This window comes from Vicugna pacos, chromosome 10, assembly GCF_048564905.1.
Source record: "Vicugna pacos chromosome 10, VicPac4, whole genome shotgun sequence".
Taxonomy (NCBI): Eukaryota; Metazoa; Chordata; class Mammalia; order Artiodactyla; family Camelidae; genus Vicugna; species Vicugna pacos.
Window position 1 is genome coordinate 59,455,394 of NC_132996.1, and position 14,032 is coordinate 59,469,425.

The following is a 14,032-nucleotide window of genomic DNA, read 5'->3' on the forward strand; positions in this document are numbered from 1 at the left end:
TTCTTCCAGTCCAAGAGCATGGGAGGTGGATGAGAGTAGCATTTAAATCAGTGGGCTTTGAGTAAAGCAGATGGCCCTCCATAATGTGGGTGGGCCTCATCCAACCAGTTGAAGGCCTGACTAGAACAAAATACTGACTCTCCCCAAGTAAGGGGAAATTCGGCTAGCAAGTGGCTTTTGGACTTGAACTGCAACATTGGCTCTTCCGTGGGCCTCCCATCTACTCATCCATCCAGCAGATTTTAGACTTGCCAGCCTTCATAGTTGTGTGAGCCTACTTAAAAAAAAAAAACTCTCCCTATATACACACAAACATTCTTATACACTTTTTTATACATTCTATATATTTCCCTGGACATATGTATATTTATGTACGTTGTGTTGGTGCTGTTTCTCTGAAGAACCCTGACTAACACATCCACCATTTACTCAGGGTCTCTGAAAATCCAGGGAGGACCTCCATCCACTGACAGATCCAGGTGTCCAAGTGGAGTCATTACTGGTCCCTGTGTCTCAGGGTCTGGCGGAGCCCAGGGAGGGTAAAGTGCTCTCCAACTTCCAGCAAAGCAGTACCATGGTGGGGGAGGGGCTCAGACACGCGCTTCCTCAGCCTCCTGGAGCCTGGAGGGGCCTGGGAGGAAGGAACATGAGTCTATCACGGGGCTGACGGCTGAACTGACCTGACACGGGGCTGATGGTTCTGCTTTCTTCCTACATTAGCTTCCTGGGGCTGTCTTAACAAATTACAAAGCCTAGGTGGCTTTAAACAGAAATGTCTTCTCTCACAGTCTGGAGGCTGAAAGTCCAAAATCCTGGTGCTGGCAGGTGGGTTCCTTCTGGGGCCTCTGAGGGAGCATCTGTTATGCGGCTCTCCCCTTGCGTGTGGTGGCTGCTGGCAGTCCTGGCTGTTCCTTGGCTTGTAGTCCCATCAGTCCAATCCCTGCCTCCGCCCCGTCGTGCGTTCCCCCGGATGTGTCTCCTCTCCATTTCTTATAAGGACCCCGATCATATTGGATTTAGAGCCCACACTAAACCAGTAGGACCTCATCCCAATTAATTACATCTGCAAAGACCGCATTTCCAAAAACAGGTCACATTCTGAGGTCCTGGGTTGTCATGAATTGGGGGAGGATGCAATTCAACTCAATACACCTCTGTTGGTTAAACAACCAAACGGGGGCAAGTTAGCCCCAGGACAAATGGAGAGCCATCCTTCACCTTCGACAGCTCCATTTATCCTGCTCCTTTCCAGGCTGGCCTGGGAACCAGCTGGCGTTTTAAAATGCAGCCTGCGCTGCAGTGAGGCCCGGGGAGACTGAAAATTGGCTGGAGCATGTGTATCTGCCATACTCCTTTCGCTGATGTGTATGAAGTGGGTTTTTGGGTTTTTTTTTTTTTTTTGGTAAAATTACATTAGTAATCCAGCTCCACTCAGTAATATTTGCAAAAATGGCCATTAGGAAAAAAAAGTGAAAGGAAAGCCTCAGTAGCCCTAGGATCCAGATGTCGGGGGTAGAAAGTCCCAGCTGGATGAGAACAGGCATCGCGACCCTTGGTGGCGCCCACCCATCCATCCGCCCACAGACTCCGGGTTTTCAACAGGGAGGGACAGATCAAATAGGATGTTTCCAATGCACTTCGGACTGGAATATTAGAAAACTTCACTCCTAGAGATGACTCTTCCACGGGGGAAAGAGGAGGCATTTAAGATTCTACCTCCCTTGGTCCCATCTGGCAGATATTATAGGCATCCAACCCAGGTCCCCTGTAAGCTTTTATCCTACTGACGCAGGAACATGGGAGCTGGGAAGAGGTGTTGGGCCTCACTGCACTTTACTTTCCAATAATCAGCGCTTGTGACTGCTTTTGGAGGACCACCCCGCCTTCCAGCTTTAGAGCTGCTTTGCTGCCAAGGCAGGGAGACAGAAAGGCCTGGGAATTTACAACCTCCAGCCCCTCCCCGGGCTGCACTTTACCAGTGACTGATGGCTTTAGGGGTACGAGAGCCCCAGCATCCTTACCTGGGCATAACTTACACCCCAGCTGTCCCCTACCACTGCCAGCTGAAGCCATCCCCCATGGGACATCCCCTGAGGTCACATCCTTGCTTGCTTTCCTTAGTTTTCCTCCCCGTTTCCCAACTGCCTCGCCTTCTTAATAAATCACTCACACAGGAATCCTCATGTCCTGTCTACTTTGGGGGCTCTGGCCTAAGGCACCCCACCTCTGGAATGTCACTTGAACCCGACAATGCAAGGCAGATCTTTTGCATCAGGGACACTGGCAGCCACCTTTGGAGTATGACTTGAAGGACCAAGGGCCCCATAATCTCCTCCACGCTACCTCTGCCAGGCCTGAAGTCCCACCAGTTGAAATTCATTCCCTTGGAATGTGTCCCTCACTCCTCTTAAAGCGGAATTGCTCCTGGGAGATCAGCTGTATCACTGGCATTAATATTGCTCCTTGGAGTGGGGTTTCCCAGTAAATCAGAAGCCTTTTGCTTTTGCAACTGCAGTGGTGGCGCCGGTAGGATGGGTTCATCCCGCTGGAGTTGGGCCTGGACAAAATTATGAAGGCAGGAAACATGCCTTCACCACGGTCTGCCTCGGCCCACAGACCCTCCTCCCTCTCCTGGCTCCTTCCCCCACCCCATCCTGAGAGCTTATCTCAGCTGCACGAGGGCTAATCCACTCAAGGTTTAAAATCGTGGCACAATGATAATGAAAACGATGATAAGGTGTTATTATTTTTAGGCTGTTATTGTTCTGGAGGATGTTTCATTTGAAATGGGATTTCTGGAACATCAGAAATGACCATGGGACCCAGGGGGAGGTTTGAATGGTGGAATTCAGGTTCTGCAAACCCAGATGAAAGTAGTTTGGATTCCTGCCCTGGACCCTTCAATTACAGTCAGGACACATGGGACTGTACTCTGCAGCCTCTTTACCAAAATTAGGAAAGATACCCCTCTGTGTAGATGAATTAGAAAATGGTACCTCCCGGGGACAGACAGAGCTCCAAGGGTACACATCTTGGAGGGGTGAGAATAGGCTGGTTTTTGGCCCCACTTACTCCTGCCAAGTGCCTTTGTGCAGTGCACAAACTGCCCGACTGTACAAGGCAGCCCCAAGGACCCCAACTGGTAATAGTAATGGCCAATATTTGGTTTACTTTAAGCCACCACTGTGCTAAATATGTTGCTTGCACTCTCTTCTTTACCACAGGAATCTTCTGGGTTGGTACAATCTGCATCATCCCCATTTTACAGATGGGAAAACTGAGGCTCAAGGATGTTAAGCAAATTGCCTAAAGCCATACAGCAATACAGCAGTGAAAGCCGAGGGCTGAGTTCCCATCACTAGGTCCCACAGGAAATGCCTCCCACTCTGGACATTTCCAAAGGAAGTAGAACGATAGCAGGTGATGAGACATTATCAGCAAAACAAATCAGCTTTGAGGAGGAAGCGTGTTGGCTGGGGGCTGTGGAATAAGGCAGGGTGAGCCAGTAGCAGGCATTGGCCTGGGGGTCAAGAAGCCCAGATCAGACTTTCAAGTCTGCTTTTTACCAGATGTCTGTCCTTGGGCAACTCACCTAGCAGCTCTGGACCTCAATATCTGATATCCTCATTCATGAAAATAAAGGTCGGGGAGGCAGTTCTTCCAGGATCCTGGGAGGCTCTGAGATTGCCCTTCCTACCAGCATCCCTAAGAGTGGCTGCAGAGGGGCAGTGAGCAGGCCACACGGTCCGCAGTGTGCCAGACGCAAAGAGGGTGGGGCAGGGTCTCTGCGTTCTCAGCCCAGCCTAGACTCTGCACTCCCAACCTTCCTTGTGGCCAATTCCATCATGACTCAGGTCTACAGCTGCACTCTAAGCGCATCCAGCAGAGCCATTTATCAAACACACACAATTAAGGCCACAGTGGCCAAGATCTGTTCCAGAAGCAGAATGGAGCCTGAGGGTGAGGAAGGGAGGGAAGGAGACGTGGGGAGGGGCTGAGCGCTGAGCTGCGCTGAGCATGATGAAGGAGGGGCTGGAAGAGAACCATGGTGTGAAGCTCCTGCAGCACAGACTGTTCCGAGTGGTGCTAAGCAGGTTACTGGTGCAGACCCTGTAAGCTTGTTACCCATTTTACAGATGGGGCAAGTGATATCACACAACCGGACCAAGGGCCTGCAGTGAAAGCAGACAGAACATTCGAACCAGGGTGGTCTTGTTTCAGAGATCTGCTCTGAACCACACTTGGGTAATGAGATAGTAAAATAAAAATTACACAAAGGATAACTTTGAGAACTGGTTCCATGAGTCCTGGGCTCCTTACCCAGATGGAGGGTATAAAGAAAGGAGGAGGAGGGTGGAAGCAGTTTATGGAGATTTCTTGGAAGAGCCGATGAGATTGGGAGACTGGAGAAAAGGTACTGCCACTCCTGAGCCACTCCAGTCTCTCTGTGATTCCTGCCCAGGGCTGGCCCGTCCAGAGATGCAGGCTGCTCCCTCCGCATCGCTGGTCAGGGAGGCAGCCTTTCCTCAAGGGCCCTCTGCTCGCCTCCCCAGTTCATGGTGAGCTTGTCCCAGGAACACGTGTGCATGAACAGGAAATGAGGATTCCAGCCAGGTTTGTGTGCCCTGGTGTGTCTCCCTGCTGGCATATGGTGGGTGCTGTGGTGCCGCCCAAATCCCCCTTCCAGGATCGGGATTTATCCCCCAGCTACTGGGAGGGTTGGTACCTGAGGATAAACAGCCAAGTTCCTCTCGGGAGAGAGCCATCTCGCCCCAATATCCCTGCTCCCTGTACCCAGTGACGGGTCCATATAGGGATATGCAGGCCCCGCCCCTTCAGCTCAATTCTGGACCTCTCTGAAGGGCCATCCTGGCTTCAGCTTCAGGGTGCTGTGGGATGGGCTGTTGTGTCACAGCTCAGCTTCGCCCTCTGCTTAGTCCTGCTTCCCTCACCTCCTTGCAGGGGTTGCTCCCGAGATCTCTCCCTATTCAGCCTCCTGCATGTAGGTTGCTGTCTCAGAGTCTAGTTCCCAAGAATCAGATCCAAAATAGGGCCTACCTAAGTGTATGCACTTGGGTGTGTAAATGGGGGTAAGTCAGTGCATAGGTAAATGAGTATTCAGTATGTGTACACGTGATTGTGTATGAACGTGGGTGTGCAAATTTTTGTGTGAGGACTGATGTTTAAACCCATGTAAGCAGGATTGTGTGTGTGTGTGTGTGTGTGTGTGTGTTTGTGTGTGTGTGGTGTGTTCACTGCAGCTCCGCAGAGTCTTATAGGAAATGACACTTGAGGCCACGAGAGGTCCAGCTGCCCCTTCCCCAGTTTCTCCCTTCTCACTAATTGGCCCGTATGATGCAGGAAGAAAAGATGTTGTCTGCCTCAGTGAGCGTCCACGTAGTCCAGGGAGATTCTGCCCCCGCTTTCCGCCCCTCTCTTTCCTGTTCATCTGTCCCCTTGGCCAACCAAGGACCGCCCATTATCACAGAGGAAGCCCCCATGGAAACCAGAGGCTACGTCTGGACAGAGAAGGGGAGGGACTCTGGGCTCCTATGGTCCAACCTCCCGCTTGGACCAGACTGTGCTCCTGCTGGCCTCGGCTTTCTCACCCCAGTGATGGGAAGCTCATGTCACGCAGCCACCCACACGTAAGCCTGTATATGAGAACAGCCCTCTATGGAGTAACCCCGAAGCAGTTCCCGCTTTCTTCCACCTACTGGTCTCCTCCTTCCTCCCCAGACTGACGTTCCAAGGCAGCCAAATCGTCCCTGCTAAGCCTTCTCTCCTGTTTCACGCTGCTTCCCCTGAGATTCTGTTCATCACTCATCTGAGGACACTAGGTCCTGCTGCCCCCATTCGGGTCCCCCCTCTGGACACTTCTTACTTATAAAGTGTGGAAGAGGGTCCAGAATTAAACCCCCAGCACCCACTGTAACTGATCAGGAGAGGGAGCAGATGGAAGGACAATCCGTTCCACCCTCTGAGCCCCATTCTGTTAAGAACCTACCTCTAAGTCCACTGTTTTGGTAGCCACATCACATTGTGCTTACATTGACCTTGGGGGTCAAAGAAAAATGACCAGCTCATTTCAGGTGGAATTCTGCCAAGCTGGCCCCATCTACAAACCCTGGGCTTCTTCCTTGGGTCATTGATTTTTTGATCTGAAAGTGCCTGACTTCACATCGATTACTGTTGAATTTCTTCTTGTTGATTTTGGCCCAGCGTTCTGCCTGGGAAGAGAACTTTGGATCATAAATCAACTGTATCAAAATAACTTGTGCTTTCGAGGTGCAGATGAACACATCTTTTGTGTCTTCATCCAAGTTTCTAGCAAAATTATTGGACAGGTTGGAGCTAAGGCAATGTTTGCACTGCAAGTCCCTGTTCCCAGTTCATTCCCCTCCATACACACTCCTCGGATAGTTGCTTTTCAAACCACCATGAACCAGCCCTGTATTCTCTGATCTGCTAATCCAGCACTGTAGGAAAAGAGGGGAATTGTTTCATTGGGGAAAACTTGACTTTGATAAGCTTGGTCTGGCCCTTGGACCATGCCATGTTCTTTTCCAGTTGCTCCAGTCTGTCTAGTTGGCCAGTCTAGGCTCTTTCTGTCACGATCAGAATTCAGTCTTCCACCGTCCCTGCTGTTTGGCAAAGTAAAGTAGCTTTGTTCTCTCTGGTGTCCTTGAAATTTTATCCTTCTGCCTGATTCTTAGACTTCCCACAAGATCTTGGAAGTCTTTCCTACAGAGAGTAACCATGTAATTTTCCAAACAAAGGAGATAACTTTGAGAGTGCATCAGTTATCAACTGCTGAATAACAAATTATCCTAAAACTTAGCAGCTTAAAACAGCAGACATTGATTATGTCAGTTTCTGTGAGTGAGACATTTGGGAGGGTCTTAGCTGGGAGGTTCTGGATTTGGGTCTTTCATAAAGTTACATATAGGATGCTGACCAGGCTGTGGTCATCTGAGGGCTTGAGCTGGAGGATCCACTCCCACGATGGCTGACGTGGCTGTTGGCAGGAGGCCTCAGTTTTTCATTACCTAGGCCTCTCTGTAGGACAGCTTGACTTACCTCATGATATGGCAGTGGGTTTTCATCAGGGTGAGTGGTCTAAGAAAGAGCAGGGAAGAGGTCATAATACCTTTTATGACACAGTCCTAAGAGTGACACACTGCTACTCCCATCACATTCTATTCATGAGAAGCAAGTCACTTCATGGCACAAGAAACTTATTTATGAAACAGAAACAGACTCACAGAGAAAACAAACTTACAGTTACCAAGAGGGAGTTGGGGGAGGGATAAACTGGGAATTTGGGATTTTCAGATACTAACTACTATATATGAAATAGATAAACAGCAAGGTCCTACTGTATAGCACAGGGAACTATATCCAATACCTTGTAGTAACCCATAATGAAAAAGAATATGGAGAAGAATACATATGTGTGTGTGTGTGTGTGTGTGTGTGTGTGTGTGTGTGTATAACTGAATCACTATGCTGTAAACCAGAGATTAACACAACATTGTAAATTGACTAAGTACAAGGTAAAAAAAATTTTTTTTGAATTTAAAAATAAATACACAAAGAAGCAAGTCACTAAGTCCAGCCCACACTCGAGAGGAGGAGAATTAGGCCTCACCTTTTAAAGGAAAGAGGGTCAAAAAATGGGTTGACAGATATTAAAATCACCACAAGGAGTGAAAGGAGATGCTATCTAATGATATCTGGGTGATGGACTTTGTCGCCCAACTCCTTCACAGCCGCTTGAACATTTGGACCATGGGCCACAGTTAAGAACCAGTCATGACCTTCTTCACATATACACATAGAACTGAAAAAAAGTTCACAAAACAGCATTTATGCATTAAAAGTTTTCCTAGCCCCTCTGAGGGTCCCTGGCTGGATCTAAAAGTTAAACTGACGAAGACAGATAAACAGGAGAAAAGCATACATATTTATTTCTTGTAAGTTTTAGGTGACATGGGGGACTTCATAAGGAAGGAAAGACCCAGAGGAACAGTCAGTTCCTGTGTACTTTTGTGCTAGGTTTGACGGAGAGTGGACAGTTGTGCAGGATTCTGGGAGGTTAAGGAGCATGAGGTGATGTAGGAAACAGGGAGACTTAGCAAGACCTGTTTGTTAGGATTCTTCTTGGTGGTGCCTTTATCTTCAGGGATAAGGAAGTTCCTTTCCTCCAGATATAGGAAGAGCACCTTTCATGTGGGGGGTTGATGACCTGTTTCAGGGAAGAAGGTGGAGGAGGGATGTCAGAGTGAACTTCCTACTTCTGCCATTTTCTCAAATTCTGTCAGCTTAAAATATGCAGTACACCAAAGGTACCTATTTTGGGACACAATGTCTTGAACCCCTTCACATTGAACTCTAAAACATTCTATTCAATTTCATTTTACTGTATTTATTCCACTCTGTACATTCTTAAACGGTTGCTTGTAGGCAACTAATGTATTTCACAATTCACTAATGGTTAGTGATTCGGTTTAAAAAAACTAACCACTCTCCTAGAATGTACCCTGCATGAGTGCAAACTTGCTTCCATTCTCCATCTGTACTCTGGACCAGGCATGACACAAGTCTCCTGAATGGTGCCCATGGCAGACATTACTAATCAATCATGATACTGTCATTAAGCTCAGTGTCTGCCTCAGAATCCTTCCTGATACAGCACTCCAGGTATCTCATTTTTTTTGTGAGACCAAATCTATTGCATAAATGCTTTATTTGAAGCTCAAAAGAAAACTCTGAATCCCAGAGAGATAAAGTAGCTTTACCAAGGTCACACAGCTGGTCCATTGCTGGGCAGAAACTGGCAACCTCCTGCTCTACCCAGACCAGCTTCCTTGATTCAAGTTGGAACTAACCATGTGGTTGAGTTTGTACTACAGAACGCTCTGTGGGATTAAGCTGAAGCAAACCTCCAGCTGAGGTCTGCCCTGCCCTAGCCTTCTCCCCTCACTCCCTTTTTCCTTTCCTAATTAATCATGTGCACTGAATTCCTGCTTCAGGCTCTGCTTCTGGAGAACCAGACCCAAGATAGAAGCTCTCCATGATTCTAGTCCCAGAAATGCCCATTGTCTTTGAATCTCAGGAAGAAGAGTTCTCCTCCACTACTCCTTACCTGTAGACTGGTTTCCATCCCCTCCTCAGCTTCTCACTTCCCTAAAGGACCTTGTCTGACCCACTTTCCCTTCCCTGCCACCTTCACCTCTGCTTGACCTACCCCACCTGTTCTCCACCCAGATCCCACAGCAACAACACTCATTTCCCTCCAAGTGACTCCCAAATCCACATGGCTGCCATGTTTGCCCCCTCTCCCGCTCAGCTCCACTGTCCTGGCTGCCTGCTAGGTGTCTGCACATGGATGTCTGGCTCCTGAAAGCACTGACTCTAAAATTGCATTCACAATCTTTCTACAAGCCCAGCTCCTCCTCCTGGCCACCAGCTGCTGTGACTGGCACTCCTCTCTCCAGCTCTCCAGGCTCCACACTTAGCTGTGTCCTGATTCCATCTCTCTTCCTGTCAGCTGCCAACTCTCTTGCATCTACCCTCCTCTCCTTTTTCTTTCTTTCATCCACCTCATTGGTTTTGAAATAGTCTTGGCAGACACTTGCTACAAACTTACTACACGCAAGACTCTAAGTTTTCTGTGCTTACGAACTCAATTACTCATTATAATGACCCTTTGATGAATTATTATCATCATCTCCATTTGACTGATGAGGAAATTGAAGCATAGAAAGGTGAAATAATTCACCTAAGACCCTATAGTTAAAAACTGGTTGTTTTATTCCAATTTCCTCAGAAACCAACTCCAAGTAAAGGCTTCAACTGTGAGAAGTGTATTTGGGCAGTGAGTCCAGGAAACACTGGTAGAGGAGTGAGGAAAGAAGACAGGGAAGGTGAGACAGGCAGTAAGAAGCAAGTTACCACTGCAGGAACTGGAGTTTAATCCCTCTGAGAATCCTGGGAAACATGTACTAGGGAGCTGGGGTATTGATACACTGACATCTGTTAGTCCCCACTGAGGGCTATTCCTGAGGGCATTAAGTTCCTGGCATTCCCAGTGCAGCTGGAATGGGCTCCAGCAGCCTGAGAAAGCCCTAAAGCAATGCAACGCTGGTGCCGGGATTTGCAGTCAGAATTGCACAATCAAATGTGAGGGCCAAGGGGGCAGTGTAGGGCGCTGACAGTGCCCACTACCAGGGTAGAGATGGAACCAAATCCACGCAGCGTGGGTCCAGAGTCCACACCTTTAACTACGTGCTCTGCCAGCTTTGATGTGGGAGCCTGCCTCTCTTAAGCCTGTCACATGCCTTTCTTCCTGCCATTTTGCCCATCATCACCAATATGTGCTCTTGCTCACACTTAGAGTCAGTCCTCTGCTTAAACCTCTTTGGTGGCTCCCATTGCCAACTGGCTAAAGAGTTGTGGTTTATCCCACAGTTGAGGTCACCCCAGGATGACCTCACCTCCAATACCAGCCTGTCTCACACTCCCTCCCCGCAGCACCCCGTATCGTGCTTTCCCAGCCTCTGCACTTTGTTCATGCTGTGCCTCTTCCTGGAATGTCCTCACTCCATCACGGCCTGTTGAAATCCTACCTGACTATAAGGCAGGTCCACACAGCCATTCCGGAGCCCTCTGTCCTCTGAATGCAGTGGCCTTGTTGGCCCTTACCTAAGAGCATGCACTTATGTGTTTTAACCATGGTTAAGCTCCTTGCCTCAGATATTAAATTGTTACACTCTGAACTGCTGAATCCTCACTCTGCACCTGCAGTGACCCTGAGCAAGTGAGCTGATGGCTCCAAGCCTCAGTTTACTCATCCCGAAAGTGGGAAAACAATCATATTGACATCAAGAGGTGGCTGTGGGGGTTAAATGAGATAATCCATGTAAAGGGCTGGCATGTATCATGTCCCCAGTAAATGGTGGCCATTAATTATATGATAAGGACCTCCCCCTCAGCCTGGCCACGCGCTCCCTGAGGAGGTGACGTCCCCTGTCAGTTAGTCCTCTCTTCATCCGCCATGGTACCTGGCTTTTCCTCTCAGCTGCTGATGGATCATAGTAAAAGGTACATTTTATTCCCTGTTGGATCTAACACACCCATCTTTAAGCCCTCCCTTTCATTTTGCTCCCTAATATTCCTCACTTAGAGACGTTGTATTTATTCCCTTTTCACTTACTGGCTGTCTCCCCTGACAGAATTTAAACTCCCAGATGACAGAGATTCAGGATGTTTTATGCACTGCTATATGTTTGGTGTCGAGAACATGACTGGCTCAGAGCAGTAGAAAAATATTGATGGAATGATTGAATGAATGAATGAATTGAGCAAATGCCCAGTAAATGTTTGCAATCTTTCCAGAGAGCCTGTGTTATCTTCTTCCAGGCTAAGGCTGCAGATGGTTGAGGGTGAGGTCTTTTCCTCTCTGGTCCTGACCTTGGCTTGAAGGCACTCAACCATGGAGGTTTCTCCTTTGGGGCTGTGCCTCCTTCCATTCTGTACCCACTCCAGGCCAATGCAAAGGGGCCCCTATCTTTTTTCTTAAATCCCAGGCCAGACCCATAAGGAGACTGTAGGGGAAAAAGATAAATAATAAGAAAGATGGACGTCCACAGCTGTCATCCCTTTCTCACGATCCTACTCTTCACTCCAACCCCACCTCAGTTTCTTCCAGGAAATTGGTGCTTTGGTCTGTTTCCCAAGGGATCTGAGCTCCTGGGTGCCACATGCCACAATAATTCCACCAGCTACTGAATCAAGCCCATTGGCCCCCATCCTTGGGAGCTGGAGGTGGGGAGAGTGGGAGATGGGAGCTTATGGGCAGGTGTGACTCAGTTTAGAGAGCCCAGCAGAAAGAGTAGCTATTTCTGTGACTCAGCAAAGAGCTGGGGCGGAGTGGGGTTGCCGAAGGCTGGTGTTGACCGGGACCGGAGCTGAGCAAGTGCGAGTCAGGGACTGAGACACATCTCATTCCGCGCATAGGGCAGCAGCCAAGTGAACTCCAGCTTGGAGAAGCACCCAGGGCCCCGCATCTGATGGGCTCCGTCCACAGCTCCCTGTGTGCCTGCCGCCTGCCCCAAACATAACCCAGCCTCATTCAAAGTCCTCAAGACTTGGTCCCGTCCTGCTCCAGCCTCTTGTCCTATGGCTCCTCTCAACTCTGCTCCAGCCATACAGGTCCAGCTGGGTTACCAGAAAGCCCCATCCCGTCCTTAGCTGCCAAGCCTTGCCTGCTCTGTGCCCTTGGCTCAGAAGGCCCACCACCCCCTCCACCTCACCCCACCCAGCTGATGTAACTGCACTACCAGCCGCTGCAGACACGGCGTGTCAGGCGTGGATTAGGTGCCCCTTCCCCCATTCGCCTTGGGCCTGCCCTCACCCCCATGGCCTGTTTTAAAACGTAGTTACTATTATTCAGGTATGGTGAGGCCGACAGATCAGGAGATGACTGCCATTGAGAAGACAGTTTGTTACTCAAAGATCTCAGGAGGACAGGGTCTGCCATGCCACGGGGGACCACGTGCAGAAGCACCAGGGTCTGTCAGGAGGCAGAGGGAGGGCAAGGAAAGCACGGGCAAGAGCCTGGCTTGTGGTGTCCGTGGGAAGGAATGAGCAAGGCAGGGTAAGCAGGCTAGGCTGAATGATGGCAGCGGCTCTGGAGTCTAGGGTTTGCCCCGAGTTGCCTGGTACCCGGCCCTGGGGTGACTAGGACGGGTGGATAGTGATCAGAGTGTGAGGTCCTGAGAGAGGGATAAAGGAGGTGGTTGGGGTTTGTCTCTGGCTGGTTTGCCTGTGAAAAGTGGGTTCATAGGCAAGTTGCTCACTCTCTTAAGGAACTGGCTAGCTCTGGGTTGTGGGTGCAGGGGATAGTCTCTCCAGGATCAACCAAACCCTGGACGTCTAAGCATCAGGAACACATGGTTAATACAGGGCTCTTACCCCACTGCCAGGCTCTCCTGAGGGGGGAAACAGGCCATGGTTGAGCCCCAGCACTGGCCTAACAACTTGGGGGCTCTTGGCAAACGTTAGATGGATGAGGGGCCACATGGACCAGGCATAGTGCCAGCCACTCGGGGACACAGCAGTGGACAGGAAGGCAAGGTCCCTCCTCTCAAGGGCTTTACTTCCACTGGGTGCGGCCGACAGCAAACCAGCAAATAAATAAATGAACAAGAGAACTCCAACTACTGGAAAACGCTATGCAGCAATAAAACACAACGATATGATAGCATCAGGGTGGCGCGGGAAAAGTGGGACTCCATAAAAAAGGGTGGTCAGGGCAGCCTCTCTGAGGAGCTGACCTTTGGGCCAAGACCTGAATATTGAGAAGGAGTCAGCCATGCAAAGATTTCAGAATGTTTCAGCAGATGAATAAATGAATGAATAAATGAATAAAAGAATAAATCAATCTTTCCTTCTGGATTTCCCTCCTCTTTACAGCTGGCTGTGATGCCTTTTGAGGACTGAATGACATCAGTGGCAGAGTCTCACATATTAAATAACTTCTATCATGGTCTTCCATGAGTAAGAGGAGCATTCCACAGGGCGACTGGGCCCTATGAACTGATGCTTAGGACCACAGAGCAGGACACCACTTAAACCAGCTTTGCTCTTTGGCCACACATCCACTCACACTGGAGCCAGCAACCTTCTTGCCAAGCTTGCCCTGCTGAAAATTAAAGTGGTTGATTTATGGCCCAGGCGATGGTACCTCTCACAGGGGAGGGTAATTGACAGTCTTGGTCAATTACTGACACACTGCCCGGCCATTGGACACTCAAGCCAAGCCCAGGCCACAGATGCTCCAGGCACAGCCCCAGCTGCAGACCCCCGGGATACCCAGAACCCTCTAGCAAGGCTCCTGTGGCAACCAGAACTGGAACCCTACCTGTAGGGGAGCAGCTGGGGTGGGCCTGTTGGAGCTTTCTGTAAATCCCCAGTCTTCACTGGGAGAGCCGGGCCGTCCAGCCAAGCCACCAGGAGTCAGTCTTTG

At 49.5% G+C, this 14,032-nt stretch overlaps 1 long non-coding RNA gene across 1 annotated transcript; it reads right to left on the bottom strand.

Annotated features, from left to right (window-relative positions):
* Window positions 1-315: 315 nt before the first annotated feature.
* LOC140699030 (uncharacterized) lies at window positions 316-7,104 on the bottom strand. The gene is made up of 2 exons (XR_012077065.1): window positions 6,008-7,104; window positions 316-631 (listed from the first exon to the last, which is right to left on the bottom strand). It is a non-coding gene; the product is annotated as an uncharacterized lncRNA (long non-coding RNA).
* Between the last annotated feature and the right edge of the window lie 6,928 nt (window positions 7,105-14,032).